A 19,404-nucleotide genomic window follows, 5' to 3' on the forward strand; every position below is an offset into this window, starting at 1 on the left:
AGTCCCCTGAACCATGCCTTTGTCGATATTTTCGGAATAATTGAGTGCATCCACCGACCCAGATCATCTCAGGGTTCAAAGTGATATCCGGGTAGAAAATTAGAGTTACGAGCTTTAAAAGAAATGCATTCTTCAAGTAACGCATTATGGAACCATGATTTTAATTTTTTAAATTTCGACACTACGAAAGAATAAAATTATTTTTGTCTTCAGGCAGTGAAAAATTCGTCACTCGTTTTCGTCCGAAACGTCATGGATAGGATATGGCACCTAGTGTCATATTCTTAAAGGGTCCCATAAACAGTGTGGACTTTGCGTCTGCTTAGCGGAGATGGCGGTTCAATTTGAACTGCTTTAAGCACTGATGAGCCGAATGCGAAATGCGAAGAAATCAAAACTAAATAGTTATGATAAAAAAACCGGAATTTTCATTTTAAAATTCCTGCGCTTGTCTAATCGGTAAACTTTTATTCTCTCAACGTTGGCAACACTTTTATACACATTCTGTCTAATTTTGACGCATATCGTACGATTAGGTTTTGTTTGGCGTCTATACAAAGAAGTTGAAAAATTTTGGTGTGGCGATTTTTATAATGGATGAAAATTTAGAACAACGTTTTAAAGGCTGAAATTGAAAAAAAACTACCGCATATGACAAAGAAAAAAAATTTGTTTCATCACGACAACGTGCCGTGTCACAAGTCAATCAAAACAATGGTAAAACTACATGAACCACCGTATTCGCTAGATTTTGCTCCCAGCAACTACTGGCTGTTCGCAAACCTGAAAAAATGCTCGCCGGTAAGAAATTTTGCACGATTGAAGAGGTTATCGCTGAAACTAAGTCAAAATGACGATATTTTGAGGCAAAAGTAAAATCGTGCTGCAAAAGTGGTATTGAAAAGTTAGTGCGGCGCTGGAATGATTGCGTTGCTCTTGTTGGAGATTACATTGATGAATAACGTTAATTTTGAACCAAAAAAATAGTGTTCTCCTTGTTAGGCCCGGGACTTTTCAGCCCATGTGTTACATCGTCCGGCTTCAACATATTTAACGTTAAAAATGCATCGAATATTTTACTAGCTATGTTGACGTTGTCCATCAAGAGTCACAATCCGATGCGTTGCGTTCGTTCACACAGACTTACCAAACTGATGCACTGGTGATAATTGTAAACAAAAGTAAGAAAACGGCAGCTTTTTTATAAAAGTGTATAACAAAAACTATTTATATTTTTTGCAGTAAACTGACCACTGTGACAAAATTTATACCATGAGACGTTGCTTTGTCAAATCCGGCCTTCCGTTTAAAGTCTATCACGAAACACCCAATGGTGTTCATTAGCAAAGAAGAGCTGGCAGAAGCACAGAGCTTACGACAGTATCTTTCCAAAATGATCAAGAAGTGACAGATTTCACGATCAATACTTCCTTGTAGATATGGTATATGGATCTATCGTTCTTGTTCGAAGGCGTTTTATGTTGATCATCCAGTTTATGTCAATCACAATCACCCGGGAGCCACCTTGCACTAAACCGAACATATCATATTAACAAGATATCCAGCTCTCACATTTCCCGAACAAATCATTGGCAACATCCTTTTTTGCGAGCATGGCGCCATCAGGCGAGTCTGCATCGAATCTTGTACATGGATTTGGGGAAGAGAAATGTCAAATTCATGCGCGCCAAAATAGCAGCACTGCGCACCCATACGATTGACATGTTATGTTGAATGTGAGGCCGTGCGATGGCGTTGCTGAACTGAAGATTGATTTTGCTCCAAGCTGACAAGCTGACTGACCGTAAAATAAAAGAAATGACAATTCTACAACATGGCTATTGTCTCCAACGAAGATATTAATGTGACGATGAAGCATATTCTGTCAAAGCAGACATTGTTGAAATGAGTTATCCTGCAGAGTAGAAATTTGACGCCTAGCTGAGACGCGTCCGGTAGCAAACAGCCACTGCTAGATGTCTGCCATGTTTTTTTTTCTCTGAATCGCCTATCATACAACAAGCGCAAATTTTTTATGTCATACGAATCATTAAGCATTTTAAGTATCGTCATGAGCTTCGTCGAAACGTGTAGGTACTAAAATTATGCCATCGGTAAAATATTACAGAAATACATAACCGTAGTAGTGATTGTGGACCCGGGTGGAAAGATGTAAATCGTATGCCATTTCTGATGATCAAACACATTTCCACCAACCGTAAATGCAACCTAACTGAAAGTTCAGGAAGTCAAAGACCGCGTAGGAAAAAGAAGAAAAAAAACGAAACGAAAACCCGGTGGCAGTCCAGAGTGCGATTTCACGAACATAGATTCAAATGTATATGTAGAAAAGCATACATTATAGATTTATGCCGTTTCCCAGAGAAAAAAAGCATTGCATCCTTTTCTCGTTTATTTGGAAAATATTCTCCATGATATACACCTTGGGATCCTCTAGGTTTCGCTATGTTATGCGCCCTACCCATTGCCTCACACCGGGAGTTCATGCTGCGCGCGAAATCTCCTCTCGTTCACTTCCGTCCTCGGTGTGGCAAAGCCCCAGCAGTTTTCAACTACACGCGAAATAGGTGGACACCGTTTGTTCACGATGGGCTGAGCGGGTTGGGCTGGGTGGTGAGTCTGAAGCCCTTTTACATGACTTTTGTGAAATGCCAATTGCATGAGAGCAATCTTTTGCCCGTTTGCGAATCAGTGTTCCAGATAGCAGGTCACCCTTGTCCTGCTGCTTCTTGTCCTGAACGGTTCCACCTGCTGCCAGCGAGTCTGCTACGGGATCATGATCCAAACAGTCGCGCTAGGTTGGGTAAGGGGGAAGCAACAGCAAAAAAAGCACGAAAAAGGGAAGCAGCTGCAAAACTTTTGCGCGCACATAGCTCGCGTACATTGCAAAGCATAAATCTTAATTCTCGTGCAGATTTCCTTTATTCCTTTGCTGTTTCATCTCGGTTTTGTCCACGGTTCCATCTTTCCAATCTGGTACATGGTGATTTTGGGGAAAATGGAGGAGCCGCGTGGACACCCCTCAATACCCCCGCCTTTTTTCTTCTCCACAACCGTCTGAACCACGACGGGTCTCTGGGAAATGGTTTTCGAAGAGTAGCACGCAGCAGTGGTGCCAGATTTGGACGGTGGTGGTGGAGCCACGATAGGGAAATTTTTTTGAGACTTCTGGAACGGGTGAGGTGTAATGACTGTTCCAGCTCCTGAGAGGCACACGGCAATTTGCTACGCCACAGTTGGAGATTTTCACCGGCGTTGTTGGTACAGGATGTTTCTTTGTTGCAGTTTTCTGAAAAGATGAGTAACAGTGGAATCTATAGATGAGATATATTAAAGTTGAGTAACTACTGTTCTAAACTTAAAATCTTTTGTTTAGGTAAATTAGCAAATTTCCCGTTCTTAGATTTTTCAATAGGATTTTAGAGTTTGGAGATATTTAAAGCTTAGTGCCGAAGCTAATCTTTTTTTGTAAATACGTAAAAGGTTTGTTTTATGCGCTTACCATCATCCAAAACAGTATTTGGAATGCTTTGGAATTCCCTGGTTGTGGGTAGAAAACAACTTTGTTTGTTGTCTGATGAACAGAGAAGATGTTTGGATATGGGGAATAACTTAGATTGCGACGAAAGTGCTATACGGAGAATTTGTTTATGCAAGAGTTATCGTTACTACATTTCCAAAAAGCAATTTCTAAATGATACCAAAAGATTCTCCGAAGAATTTCCGGTTTAGCAAGCAATTTGCAGCTTCGGACAAACGTCTCAAGCCAGGAAGAGCGCCCAAAAAACTACATCCTACCACTCATCGAAGCACACGATGTGGGGTAATTCAAGAAGAGTTTGTCATTTCAACGGAATTGGTTCGGAATAGGACTGATTGATATTTTTCTTGAATACTACAATAAGAATGTTTTAATTTTTTCTAAATGTGTATTATTGAATATGTTATGATTTAATTTGTGTGGCAAAGTGGCATTTTAAGCCACAGGAGGTGAATTTTCAGCTAGGTTATTTACGAGATTTGGTTATTAACATTAGTATAATACCTGATATTTGCAGTAGGAAAACTGTAAGTCTGCACTCGTCTTGTAGTCGGAAGGAACAAACTCACTTACTAATTACAAAAACAAAACAGATTTAAGATTGTATTAATTTTGGTCGGAATTGGATTATAACACTATGGAACATTACAGATAATGGTTCCATATTGAAGCGTTTCCTTCCTAGTGAGACTACGAGCGCGGTAAAACTTCATTTCACTCGAATATTATTAGATGAAAATGAAATTTATGGCCGTTGACTGTTAGTATATCCATTTAATTTTTTGTTACCATACTGAAATGAAACTCCCGGAATTTATCGTCAATTGAATAACCGTACCAAGTGTTAAGTCGTCTATCTGCTTCATTGTCTTCTCTGTTGGTAGTGAGCAAGTTAGAATGAATAAGCATGGACGTCAACTCGATAACCAAAACTCTCTCCGGCCAGAATTATAAATAGAGGGTGGCGGTCCTCATTTGAGGTTTCGATTATCTGCAGCAAGTTTGAATCGATAATTTTCGACTGTTTGAAATCTGAACTGAAATAGGGAACATTTATTTATGTCTATTTCGTAATTGGTATTTCAGTTATCATTACTGGTTTACCTTTCATCCATTATCTCAAAACAAGTCGAATGTTTACATGAACCTCATTTGAAGGCCGCTCTCTCATTCAATTGTAGGAGATATTTCATTTGAGATCAACTGACGAATGATGAACTGAATGCTACAGATTCTGTACGTTCGCGAAGGATGTGTGTTTTTTTTCATAAATACATTTATTTCTTAAGGCAGTTTACATAAGTTTTTCTTCGCCGTAGCATCACTTTTACATAAAATTCTTATCCTAATTTAATTCTAACATAGTCACAACGATTTGAATTTATTAAAACATATTCCTCTTATTACTTAAATATCATCTTAGGTAACTCGTCATTAATTATGAAATCTACTCGGAAATATTATTTGAACCAAACGATTAACTTCTATGAATTATAAAATAAGCTGTTATTTTCAGATATTTTGTTGATAATTTCATAAACTGTTTCGAGTTTGTTTGTATCATTACATAATTTCTATTCTACTTTAGCTATTGGTTGAACTCATGGACGCAGCTGAAATCAGAACTAATTCTTAAAAGGGGCCTTTATGAAATTGAAACTCGAATTTTCATTGTGAAATGATAAATAAGATTCATGTATGGAAGGTCACGACAAGCAAGAATGTCTCTAACTGGGACATTGGATAGTCTACCTTGGGTACGCAAAGAATTTATTAGTTGAGATCTGACATCACGATACTCCACGCATGTCCAAACGACATGATCAATATCCCGATAACCTTCGCCACAAGCACAATGATTAGTCTCGGAGAGCCCAATTCGAAGGAGATGTGCGTCTAACGTGTAGTGATTGGACATGAGTCTGGACATCACACGAATGAAATCCCTACTCACATCCAGTCCCCTGAACCAAGGTTGTGTGTTAGAATGTGAAGTTTACTGCAGTAGAGTGATAGCCTCTTCTCCTCACCTAGTAGTGTAATGATGCCTAGCTTGAATAAAATCAAAGCATTCTTTGGGTATAAACTACCATAACATTTTCAATTTGTAAACAGTTTTTCCAATTTAATATAGATTTAAATGTGGCTACCTTACACGCTATACAAAATGGTATGGTATAAGAGTTTTAACACACTTTACCCTATAATTTCGGGACCGGAAGTCGGATCCAAATGAAATTCAGAAGTTTTAAATTTGACCATAAGATGACTTCAATTGAATCTAAGTTTGTACGAATCGGTCGCGCCCTCTATGAAAAAAGCGAGTAAGTTATTTGAACTTGGAATTTTTACACTAATCATCCTGTAATTCCGGAAGTCGGATCAAAATAAAATTCAGGAATTTTCGGTGGGACCATAAAGACAGTCCCAGAAAGTATGGACGCAACCAAAAACCGCTGCCATTTCGCAATGGTTCAGAATCTGTCAATTTTTATGGCTGCGTCCTGTTGTTTATTCGTTTTCATTAGTTTGTTTCGAAATGCGTGGACTTTCAGCAGAACAACATCGAAAAATTGTGTGCGAATGGTGCACAGAACGCGGACTGTCACTGAGAAAGATAGCAAAAATGGAAGGAGTAAGTGAAAAAGCCGTGCGAAATGCAATCAGGAAGTTCGGTGAGAATAACACCGTTGAGGATAAACCGAAAACGGGTCGAAAAAAAGGTCCTGCTAACCCTCAGTTGGATGAACGTATACTGAAGGCGTTCGAGCAAAAGAAGGAGGTTTCAGTTCGGGATGTGGCCAAAAAAGTGGGCACTTCGAAGACTAATATTCTTCGTGCTAAAGAACGTTGGAATCTTCGAATCTATAAGAAGCAGAAACAACCAAGACGTAGTCCGAAACAAGAAGCATCGATCAGGCTGAGGGTTCGAAAGCTGTACAATACAATTCTTGCTGTAAATTTGAACTGCATAATCATGGACGACGAAACCTACGTGAAACTTGATTACAAATCCTTGCTGGGACCACAATATACATCAAGGAATGTTTACAAAAACGACTTCTACCCATGATTCGAAGCCACAAGGATCCTGTTGTTTTCTGGCTAGATCTTGCTTCTTGCCACTACTCGAAACCAACGGTAGAATGGTATACTACCAAAAATGTCACTTTCGTCCCAAAAGACATGAATCCACCAAATTGCCCACAACTTCGACCAATTGTGGAATTTTGGGCATTAACGAAGGCACATCTTAGGAAACATCTCTCGGCAGCCGAAACCATTCAACAGTTAGAAAAAGATTGGAAAAAAGTGTCAAAACTTGTCGCCAAGAAGTCTGTACGGAATTTAATGAGGAACGTTCGGAAAAATGTGCGCCAGCTAGTCTACAATGGCTAAGTAGCAAATGTTGAGAATAATATTCTGTTGTTGTAGTCTAATATTATCAGTATATCGAATAAAATTTTAATATCTAACATTAGTGAATTATTTACAGCGAAATCAAAGTGCACCCCTACTTTCTGGGACAGTCTTTAAGACCTTTAATTTGAATTTAATTTTGTGAAAATTGGTTCTGTCATCTCGGAGAAAAGTTGATACATTTCATTAACTTTTGTTCCACATTTTACCCTATAATTCCGGAACCGGAAGTCGGATTCAAATAAAATTTCATTTCAAACTATATTTGTGAAAATCGGTTCAGTTATATCCGGATACAGCAAAAAATGTTACATACAAACATACACACATACAAACAAACACAGACATTTTGCATACTCGACGAACTGAGTCGAATGGTTTATGACACTCGTCGGTTTTCACAGTGATTGCATAGCCTTTCTATATGAGAAATGCAAAAATGTATTGTGGTAGTTTTACACATTGAAATAGTAGTTGTATTGTAGCAATAAAGAGAATTTCGTTGATGTTATCTATTTCAATTCTCATACTTTTAATAATCTTTGTTTCGAAAGAAGGTGAAATTTGATGTTTGATTTGAAGTTATCCTAAAATGGCTATTCCAAAATCCATTCCAGTAATCCTGTAATAAGATAGCTACTCATCGGTTGTAAGGGGCAAGTTATTTTTAACTGTCATTCGAGTCATCCAGCTGTCAAAGTCACTTTTGATGTTTTGTTACCGGCTGCTCGGCCATCCATGGAAGTTGACCATCAATGTCAACTTCCCTCTCTGAGCAGCCTAGATACCCGTGTAGTGTCGGTAGCGGTTTCCCAACTGGCTAAGAATAACGCTACGGTCCACCTGTACCGGTGGTATAAGTCCACCAAACAGGTAAGCCGTGTGGCATCCGGCGGAATTATTTTTTACCAAGAATTGATCCACTGGTTTCCTGTTCCATGTCGTAAAGGCCACAAAAATAGGAACTCCTAAGTCAAGGTGTATTTCCGTGCCGATGGCTGAATGGCTGCAGGAGGTTAAACATTGCAGTCGTGAACGGAATATCTTAGGTTTTTCCTCAAGGTGGTGTACTATCCCCACTTTTATGGAACCTAGTCGCTGATGGTTTGTTAAGGAAACTTAATAACCTTGGATTTCCGACTTATGGTTTTGCCGACGATTATCATATATTGATGACCGGTATAAGCATTAACACTCTCTTTGATTTAATGCAGCAAGCCCAGCGATCTGTTGAACAATGGTGTTGTCAGGTTGGATTATCTGTAAATCCGGGCAAAACATCAATGGTGCTTTTCACTCATCGTAGTATAATCACAGGAGCTCGTCCGTTGCAGTTCTTTGGTTCAGAGGTCACTGTGGTCGATCAAGTTAAATACGTCGGGGTTATTCTTGACTCAAAACTGAATTGGTCTGCTCACATTGACTTCAGGATTGAAAGAGCTTGCATGGCTTTCGGCCAATGCAGACGAGCTTTTGAAAAATCATAGGGACTCAAACCCAGATATATTCATTGGATCTACACAACTATTGTTAGACCAATTTTAGCATATGGATGTCTTGTATGGTGGCAGAAAGGAGAAGTCGCGACAGTTCAGTCAAAGCTAAATCATCTCCAAAGGATGGTCCTAATGGCGATGACAGGAGCATTCACGACAACTCCTAATGCTGCTCTAGATGCGCTACTGTGTATTAAACCACTACATGTGTTCCTAAAACAAGAAGCATTATCTTGTGCATACCGTCTTAGGGTTACAGGGCTTTGGAACAGTAACCCATTAGATTATACTACCAGCCACACTCGCTTGTGGTCTCAAATGGTTACGTGGGATGAGTATTTACTCGCTCCTAGTGACCTAACTCTCACATGCAGTTTTCCTTTTAAAACATTCAATGTGAGCTATCCTCTTCGTTAGGAATGGTTGTCTGGTTATCTGGAACGACAACTTGATGAACACATAGTTTGTTTTACGGACGGTTCTCTGTTGAATGGTCGTGCTGGTGCTGGTGTCTACTGTCGTGAAATGAGGCTGAAGCAGTCTCATTCACTTGGTAGATACTGTACTGTGTTCCAAGCAGAAATCTACGCAATTCTGTGTGGAGTACAATCGGCACTTCAGCAGAGGATCTGTGGTAAACGTATTTATTTTTGTTCCGACAGTCAGGCAGCCTTAAAAGCACTCAGTTCGAATGACTCACGGTCGAATCTAGTGATCGCATGTCGAACTCAAATTGAAGACCTCAGCATTTCAAATGCTGTTTACTTCTTATGGGTACCCGGCCATTCTGGTATTACTGGAAATGAATGGGCTGATGAGTTGGCTAGAGCTGGTGCAACGAATGATTCCGTTGGTCCTGAACCAGCTTTACCACTTTCAACTAGTTGGATAAAGAACAAGATACGTTCTTGGGCTGCATCCAAACATGCCAGCTACTGGCGCAGCTTGCAAACTTGCGCTCAGACAAAAGCATTTCTACCAGATTTAAATCTGAAAATGTCAAAGTGTCTACTGCATTTCTCCAAGTATCATTGAAGTATTCTGGTCAGAGCTCTGACTGGACATTGCAAACTCAATTATCACATGGCTACTATTCAACGTGCTGAATATTATTCGTGTGATTTGTGTAAATGCGATTATGGTACTCCATATCATCTGATATGTAACTGTCCCGCATTGAAGCAGCTACGTATCCGGGTTTTTGGTTCTCCATACATGGTTGAGTCTGTGTATGCGGAGCTAAAATTGAAGGATATTCTCTCGTTTCTCACCCAATGTGGTAAGGAGCTATAGTCAGAAGGGTTCATCGTTCTTCCTGGAGTGAATGAATCCCTTCTGTATTCACCTTAAATAGGGTTTAGCAGATTGTTTGGCATCCTTTGGGGGGTACCGAATTTACTTCTGCTCGTACATACTGCGAGTCGTTCTGCATTCTTCCGGGAGTGCAGAATGGTGTCGCTTTTGTAAGATCTCTAAATCCTCTCGGGGGTTGGAGGTTTTATTAACAGCAGACTGTTCGGGACCTCGTAGAGGTTCAGAATTTCCTTCTGCTTCCACTAAATGTGATCCTCAGCAGATTGTTCAGCATCGCTTAGGGGTGCAGAATTTACTTCTGCTTTTATGTGTTTTTGTGTCGTCAATTTTTCCCATCCTCCTAGTCCAACCCTTACCATTTCCTTTCAATCCTTCCCTCTTATATATCGGGAAAATGATGCTAAAAACAAATTGATGGCAAGGCACAAATCTCCAAATATCAAGGGGAACGTGCCATTTGAGCCAATTTGTTCTGATTCCTGATACTCATCGGTTGTAAGGGGCAAGTTATTTTTAACTGTCATTCGAGTCATCCAGCTGTCAAAGTCACTTTTGATGTTTTGTTCAGTAATCTAGCATTTTTGGCTTAGTGGGTTCGTAAACAAACAAAATTGTCGTACGATGTCGATCAGGGAGGGGATAGGGTTAAAAAAAAATCAAAGCAGCATAGTTAGAGCAGAAGTTTTTCTGGACCAAAACGTTTCTGTTTGATTTTTTTAATTTTTTGTTGAATTTTTGGTAGTTGTTCAAAGTGACAAGGACGATTTTTCATGAAAAAATCCGCAAGCTGTAAAACCTCCCCAAAGTAACAAACAACAAAAACGGAAAACGTTGGGGTCTGTTTTTTTATATGTAAAAAGTGTGAGCGAAATTTGAATAAAATTGGTGCAGTAGTTTTTGAATGACGATGGACTTTTAAAACCTGCTTTCGAGAAAAACGCGTTTAAAGTCTATAAAATAAATGGAAACAATTTATTACTCAAGGGAGCCTGTAGGGTCTAATATTTTCAAAATATCATATATTTTCTTTTATGATTTGTTATAATGGAACATTTCGAGAATGTTTTGTCAAGTTTTTAAGTCAATCGAAGCAGAAGTCTTGGGCCTGTGTGCCGAGCTCTTGCTTCTGCGCAGTTTGAGAAGATTAAGCAAAGATAAAGTCCCATAACTTGCAGAGTTTTGTTCCGATAGACTTGAAAATTTCACAGAATATTCTAAAAATGTTTTACTATAAGAAAATAGAGAAAAAAAAAAGATTTTTCAAAAGTGTTAGACCCTACCCGCCCCTCAAGCTTCCGCTTCATTATTACCCAAAATCTCTCGATGGCCCGGAAATGCGGATAATTGAGTGAATTGTTTTTATCGATGAAATCTACGTTATTAACGTGGTACCACTGGATGACTTCCCGGCTGCGAACACTTTGTTGTTTGCTCCGCAGCTGCATATCGCTTGCCAAATCATCAGTTTTTTAGGTAAATTTGTCAATTAAAGGAAACTTAAACAAATCTATTTTGTCGTAGGTTTCATCGTCGATGCTTCGTCAAAACCCACTAAGACGCTTACCTTGAGGCACTCGATCCAAGCTGTTTCGCTCCCTGAAACGTTTGAGCACGGTGTTCATACACGGTTGATTTGGCGATTTTCAATGTTTTTGCGATTTTTATTGTGGACCACGTTGAATAACTTCCATCTGGAATAACTTTTGACTCACTGCACGAAACACCGTGAAATATATACCACAAAAAGTGGGCGCTTGTGACGTTCGTACAAAAGTGCCGAAATGGTCATATGTCTGGAATCATATTCAAAAATAGTTCCCATGAATTGATTTTTCAAATAAAACCAATAATCAGCATATTTGTGCGTTTTATTTCAAAACAAAGTTGTGACCCATTTTACTTTATTAAAACTATCCCAAGATAGAGTTATTTTATTAAAGTGAATCGAGCTCTAGTCTTACTGTTGCACACAATATTTGAGAAAACGTGTGGGAATGGAATAAATCATGGATCAAAGTTCAGAAAGATAAAAGTCTTTATATGTATGAGTCCTTATATATAACAAAAGTTTCCCCATACCGATGATCAAAGCAAAAAGTGGAGTTTTTTTGTGGAACGATCTTAAAACAGCTAAACTAGCCCCATGCGCGAATACTATGATGATTGGATGGGGTTTGTAGGCCTACCTCCCTTCTTGTCGAACGTTGGAAAATGGTGTACGAGTGCCTGTCATTGCTCGGGGACATCAGCAGGGAAGACACTACGCAGCAGCAGCAGCTGCTGCTGCATGAAATATGTATATTGGGATGGAATAACACCATCGGTGAACAGCAAAAAAAATGGGGTAGAAAAATCGATAAATTGGCATTGTGTATATGCTGGGCAGTTGGAGTTAGGATGAAGAAGCGTTAGCTCTGAATGATTCTATTGAACTGACAACGTGCATCTGGATAGCTGATAGTACTTAAGTCCTGGCAGATTCAGCTGTTCAAGGTCTTGGAAGCGCAGATTAACGGGATGAAAAACCATCCAGTCACATCATCAATTTAATGAAATAACGAGTCACTCCACTCTAGTTGCCCTTATTTCCTGTGCGGTTATACGTGCAGCCAGACAGAGCCCCTCTGGAGTGGATACTCCGGATACCAGGAAGAGTGCAAACACGAAACAGCCGCAAGAGGCATGACATTATGCTGACGCAGCCTTTCGCAACCACTCGGTTCATTGTGTATGGCTATCGATGCCACCGCGTTTGAAACGCTGTCAATCAAGCATATATGAATGTTCAACGGCACATAGATGGGCAGATCGGCTGCTGGAAGTCTAGTGCCCTAACAAGGATGTTGAAGTTTTGATTAACGGGTGCGAAACAGCGCACCCGTATTGTGTTGTTGTATTGTTCCCAATTCCCAATCCCCACCCGAAGAGGGAGCGAGAAAGCGGTATGGTTACTTTTTTTTCGCATCGGTTCTTATGCCCGATTTCTGCGTCCCGAAAGAATGTGAGTCGACTGCGACGGAAAACATCGCTCGCAGCAAATCTGGTTGCGTTTATCATGTTTCATTGTCATCCCGTCATTGGACGACAACAATTTACTCGTTGATATTTGATAATACAACACAATTCAATTAGTCATTGTCATCTGAACGTAAAATTTATAACACCTTCGGAAACCGACAGCATTGTCTGTGCCAACTGCAAGCATAGCCACTTAGCACAACTACACTCGAATGGTCCACGTCGCATTTACCCCTGACTAACACTAACGAAACGATATTACCTTTTTAATCGCCCTCTGTTGAGCTTTCCACTGGACTTCATAGCAGTACTGGACGAGATGGGAGAGCGAGAATGCAACCACAAAAGCAACGATGGAATACGAACCGGTCGCAAATGTTTCCGCCCCCTTTTGTGTATACACGAGCCGGCTTACGCGGAGGCCACTCCCCCCGTGCGAGTGTGTTGTTACTCTTTGCGTTGTGTTTTACGGTGTCTTCTCTTGCACATAGCATTTACATGCGTATACAGCATATGCCCGATGTTGCACGCATACCGACGTGTGCCGGTTGGGTTCGAGCATGTTATAGCGTGCATACCGTAGGCTTACTTCCTCTTTCGATGAGCTCCTCACACCATGGGCACATCGTACGCAGGCCTTGCGCTCTGCGGACGGCAGTTTTCATGATGAGCGGAGCTTTGCATTGCACTCTACACTGCCGCACGGGAGTTAGCCGTGTTCTGATCGTGGAACTCGTCGGAACGAGTGGCATATACGTACGAGGCCACCACCGGGGCTAAGGGCTTTGGCGAATGTTCTGCTGCCTCGGACGGCCGCCGAGGTCTGTGTGGGTGCCCCGGTGCGAGTATGTGTTGCACAGCCGTACATTTACAGGGGTTCGCTTCAGTCGGTCCAAGACCGTTGTCGTGGTTGCGCGCTTTTATGTTTTGAAAGTTCGGTTTTTGCCACTGCCTGCACACACCATAGGGATTTGAAAGCTAAGAAAGGTTCTCATTTTTTCAAGAATCCAAACAAAAACAAAGCTAGCATAGACTCCCGAACAGTTGGCGTTGGCAGCGGCCGTATGGAACTGTCTGGCGGCGACGTCGTTGATGATGTAGAAAAGAATACAGTCCTTCTTCCTTCTTGATCGCCGAAGTTTCGTGCAAAACTTTAATGATAAAAAAAACAAACAAACTAATGCAAAGCAACCTCTGTGCAGAGGAGCAGGCGTAGGTTGAGTTTTCTTGAGGCAGAGCTAGTCCCTTGAATTCTGTGGGTGATCTATGAAAGTAAAATTTGACGCGTGCAGTGACACGACGGAATCTCGAACCATTTTGGAGCGCTCACTTCGCTGGCCGACGCGTCTTGATCAGATACACTGATAGCGGTCGCCGATCTCCAATATTCGATAGCGAAGCAACAATAACAACATCAACAACAACAACAACAACCAAACGATATATTTGATTAGTGACAAGTGTAGTGACAGCGCGGTAATAATCGTTTCAGTGAATAGGCGAAGATCCGCCCGTGCAGATACCGGAGTGGAAGCAAAGCGATACTCCACAAACAAGCGAATATTTCTGATTGTTAGTTTGATTGGTTGGAAATCGGAATCGGAAGACTTTGGGAGTCGAACGCGACGACGGTCTGCCCTCTACTTTCAATCGCAACGCGTAGCCGGGACCAGACGGACGCGTGACGGCGCTCTGCGTATGTGTGTAGGTTTGCAGCGACCGGCCGAGATTGAGACCACCGAGGTAATGACAGTTATTTCGATGCTTACAGGGTTTCTACTTCTCACACTGCTTCCGATTATCGGGTCGATCTTTACGATGCAATTAGGAATCCACTGTTCGGCCAAGCAAACTGCCAAATTTCCTATTTTTTGCGGCAACAGCAGCAGGTGTTGAACTGTGAGTTGGAGTGGAGAATCGGCGGTCTCTTTCTCACCCTGTGCGTGTGTGTATGTGTTTGCACGCATAAATGCACCTGTAGTCGTACGGTGGCTGAGTCTCCACCAGGTTGACGATAGAATGAAGCTATAACGATTTGGATCGTTATCTGAGAGCTGTTCGCTTATCGTATACCGAGAACTCTTGCTAGATTGACAATAAATTAGCAGCATTGACTTGCCGATTTGGGTCTGCAATAAAATCTACCAGAAATTGCTTACTTCGATGAAGTTTTGCTATTACAATCACTTGTGTGTTTGGTGTAAATGCAATTATTTTATTACTTCGCAATTAGTCGCCATAAAAAGCAACAGTGGCTTAATTGCTTTGTATCGCGGTTTTATCAAGGGGAAATTTCAAATTGTTTCTATGCACAGGATGAATTTTGTGACACGGTTTGACATCGTGATAAATTAACAATTATTGAGTTGTAGAAATTTTTTTCGCCCTATGGATTTGTCACGATTCCATTAGTTTAGCCTAAAAATGCTTTGGTTCTCATTATAACAAAAATAAACAAGATATAAGAAGGCGTTAATGGAAAAAATCGTCTCTTTTCGATGCTCAAATTTAACCTTTTAAACGTTGACGCTATGTTGTAATAACAATATAAAAAATCGACCTTTGACCAATCGAGTAATTTAATTCGAAATCCAATATTGCATTAATATTCAAGGTCACAGAACATGTTTGTCATCTGATTTTCCCATATGAATTTTGTAAAATCAGTCCAAACTGTGTTAGACTTACCAGGTAGAAAAGCACTCAATTTTGAATTCTAGCGAAAATTTTTTTTTGAGTTCTGATGTACATCGAAATGATTTGTTTTATATTTGTTGCATAAAAAGAAAAAAATGCACATGCAATGTGTATTAGATGTAGCCAATATTTTTCAAATTTACATCTTTCTTCATGTACATATCTGAAGCAGTAGAAAGTTGAATATAAAATTACTTCTCTATTTTTTTATTTTTCAATATACTTAAAAAGCAAAACTAAGCGCTAGTTTAAAACACAGTCCCTTTCATTGAAAAATCAATGCATTCCAATTAAGTTTCACATCGTATGACCGTTTTCAATCAAGTTTTCGATTCAACTGATGTTTATTTCGTATTACAATTGATTCACATGTCGTGTAGTTTCATTACTTTGTTCTGTGTACACAGAAAGAGAAAATGAAACTTGCACGACATATAATCCAATAGTACTATGAAATAGACATCAGTTAAAACGAAAATCTAATTTAAAACCATGGTAGATGTAAAATTACGTTGAAATGCATTTAGTTTTTCATTGAGCAAGACTATATCTTTACAAACCGCTTAGTTTGTAATGTGCCATTCAATTGCCTGCTCCAAATATGAGCATAAAAATAAATGTAACTTCACCAAATATTTTTATCTGTGTACTCAATGATCACTATTTGCACAATAGTTATAATTTTGGTACTAAAATTAATACCGTTTTCGTTTATTGAACAGAGCAGCCCGAGAGCTGGCCCAGAGTCGCATAAACAGCTTTCGAGATGTTCGTTTTAGCAACCTGGGGACGCTCTGGATCGGACTCCAATCGTGTAGTTTCGTTCTGAAAATTTTCTCGGGTCGCACCACGATATCCATGCGAGTTTGTTTATTTTTTTATGAATTGTTGTTTAGGGCGCGTACTACGTACTACTTCACGTCTGTTCAGCAATTGCAAATCTACCAAGTGGTGCTAGCAAGCAATTTGCTATGCACTAATGAGTCGAGGACGAATATGTAAAAAATGGTTGCATTTGTAAAATTTCAACCAGGTGTCGAAAAAATCCAGGATTTTCAGGGAACTACGTTAAGTCTGAAAACCCTGGAATTTACGAAGAATTTAGACTCGAATCAGGGAGTATTTCACACCAGTGATCGTCTCTACTAAAATTGTAATAATCATACACGAACTAAACATAGATATAACAGGCTTTGTTTTCCTAATACTTTTACCGACAGATACAATTGATTAGTAGGTTTGTTCGTAAATTTGACTATATGACTTTTAATCTCAATTAAAAATAGTGGACGGGTAATGTCAACGACCTAGCTGACGTGAATACGAATAAAACTAACAAGTAACTTCACACTACTGAAAATCTAATAAATTTTCATAAGTTGAAACATTGTGTGAATTGAGCAAAGTTTCATTGCTTTACTTCCAGAATTCTAACGGCTGATCTATAGTAAAATACGACGAATTTAACGAAGCACTTTTTTCTAAAACACATATTGATAGGACAGAGCACAATAGATTATAAAATTGTTCGCCTGCAGTTGTAAACACGCTACGAATAACAATAATTTCAATCGAAGAAAATATTAAAAAGTTCTTCAAAATTAATTTGTTAATACTCAACTGCGCTGGCTAGAATGAATGAAATTTGCCATTTTTTTTCATTTTATACCTACCCAAGTAGGCAACTCAAGAATACAATATCGCCAGGGGCGGCAAGTTCCATGAAATATTAGAGAGGCCCCAAAAAATTATTACTACAGATCATTAAACTTTGCAATATATAAAACATTTTTATAAAGGGAGCGGAGAGGTTAGAGCGAATAAAAAGCAACCAAGTAAGCAAGTTTAGATTCTCTTCCGAATGTTTTGACACGATCACAAACAATTTCCTTACTATTCCAGTAATAAGCAAAATTCGGTAAATTTTTTTGAAAATTATAGTAACTTATAGCTGACAAATATGGACGATCACAGAGACGAACTACGGGGATAACAGAAAAAAGTGTTATATTATAAGATATTTCTAACAAATTTTCAAATATTTATTCCAGTTACCAAAATATTAGGGGGGCCTGGCCACTCCAATAAATTTTTGGTCGGACAAAAAGTGCTTTGCCCCCTCATAGTTGCCGCACCTGAATATTGCTCACTGCATCAAAACCGTCGTTCGAGAGCGAGAAAAACAAACAAAAGTCATGAGTTTTTCTTTTTGATCCTCATTGATATCAAACATTCTAGAAAACTATAAGTTTGAGATATTTGTGGGTATTTGATGCTACTGGAAAATTGCTGATCATATTCTCGATAAAATGGAGTAAAAATTGTGTTGTTGGATCAAATACGTCAAAAGATATTCACGATTAAGTTCTATCCATTCTTGAACAGAGTAAATTTGGAAAAGTGCCCCATACTAAAGTATGTCGTATTCACGACAAAATTCCACGACATATGAAACTAATGTAATCCTTTCAAATTGAATCATGAAGATTCTATATCGAATTGAAATGTTTTTTGGCTTTACCTAGATTTATGGTCGAAAAAAAAATCATTTCGTTAGACAACATCCATACATTCCAACAATCTCTGTTTTTTCATATAAGAGAAAAACGGATCGCAAATATACTGAATTACATTCGCTATCGTTGTCAAAGTTAAAACATCATAATAGCGTTATTTTATCTTCTCATGAACTGAATTACGAGTTACAGCTCTTCTCTTATGAAAATTGATTGCGGAATGTATATAATTCGACATTCGTAACTCCAATTTTCATTTCGGATATTACTTCTGAGCCTTCTGAACCAAATAATAATGTGATAGATTAATGGAAGGTAAAAATCGAACATTGGAATGCAAGCGCTACTCAAATTGTTTGCTTACTTGGGATTATTGATTAACTGACTGACAGGGAAATGGACAAAAGAAAAAAAATCTTGAACGGATTAAGTACGAACGAAATGTTCACCTTTCATTATGAAACACCAAAAGTAATGTCTCGTTACAATACGGCGTTGCGCAAAGGAACCTGACACATTTTGCTCTCCGGTTACATTGGAACCAAACAAGGGAGGAAGAAACCGAACACGGCATTGGAAAGTAGATGAACGAAGTTTTCTTTTCGTCTAGTAGTTTTTCATCATGGAGCACTAGAGTGTCGCTCACTGCGCTTTTATTTACAACTCGGTTTTGAATAATTAGTCGTACTTTACAACTGTTCCTAGGTTAAAAAACGTTTTAATTTAAAACCGAAAATGCCGGTGGCTTCGTGTAATACTTTGAAGTTGTTTTGTTAAAATAGTTTCTGTGACAAAATTAAAACCTTCGGGAACAATCCGGTCTGTCCGTTGAGAATGTTGAAAGAGTTCGATCCGTTCTTGTGAAGAGTTCCGCGCGTTCGGGTAAGAAACATGCTGCTGCTCTTCAAATTTCTCGTCGTTCTGTCCATCGAATGGTCAAGAAAGATTTGTTGGTTCATTCATATAAAATTGTCACCATCCAGCAGTCGAAACCGGCGGATTATGGAGCTTGTTTGTTATTCGCGATCGAGATACTCGAAATGCTAGGCAGTTATGGGATTTCTCTAAGCGACATATTGATGAGCGACAAATCCCGCTTCCACCTGGACAATCAAACTTGTCGTTATTATGCCGAGATGAATTCGTTATAGGTTGTGGTAAAGCCCTTTCACTAACGAACAATTGTAACGTAGGACTGATTCTTTAAAAACAAGTTATAAATAAAAACGCAGTGACCGACAGTCTAGTGTTCCGTGATGGAAAACTACTAGACGGAAATAAACCTTCATTCTTCGACTTTTCGTTGCCGTGTTCGGTTTCTCCCTTCCTTGTTTTATTTCAGTGTAATCGAAAACTAAAATGTGTCAGGTTCCTTTGCGCA

General features: G+C 39.3%; 1 protein-coding gene across 3 annotated transcripts in view; it reads left to right on the forward strand.

Moving 5' to 3' along the window:
• The first annotated feature begins 13,712 nt into the window (after positions 1 to 13,712).
• The window catches only part of LOC131438379 (GATA-binding factor C), a 429,591-nt gene continuing 423,899 nt past the window's right edge, over positions 13,713 to 19,404 (forward strand). For all 3 annotated transcript variants that reach the window (XM_058608381.1, XM_058608391.1, XM_058608399.1), the window contains exon 1: positions 13,713 to 14,553. The gene's annotated coding sequence lies outside the window, so the exon portion shown is untranslated. The remainder of the gene's footprint in view (positions 14,554 to 19,404) is intronic.

The sequence above is a fragment of the Malaya genurostris genome, chromosome 1, assembly GCF_030247185.1.
Source record: "Malaya genurostris strain Urasoe2022 chromosome 1, Malgen_1.1, whole genome shotgun sequence".
In the NCBI taxonomy this organism is placed as follows: Eukaryota; Metazoa; Arthropoda; class Insecta; order Diptera; family Culicidae; genus Malaya; species Malaya genurostris.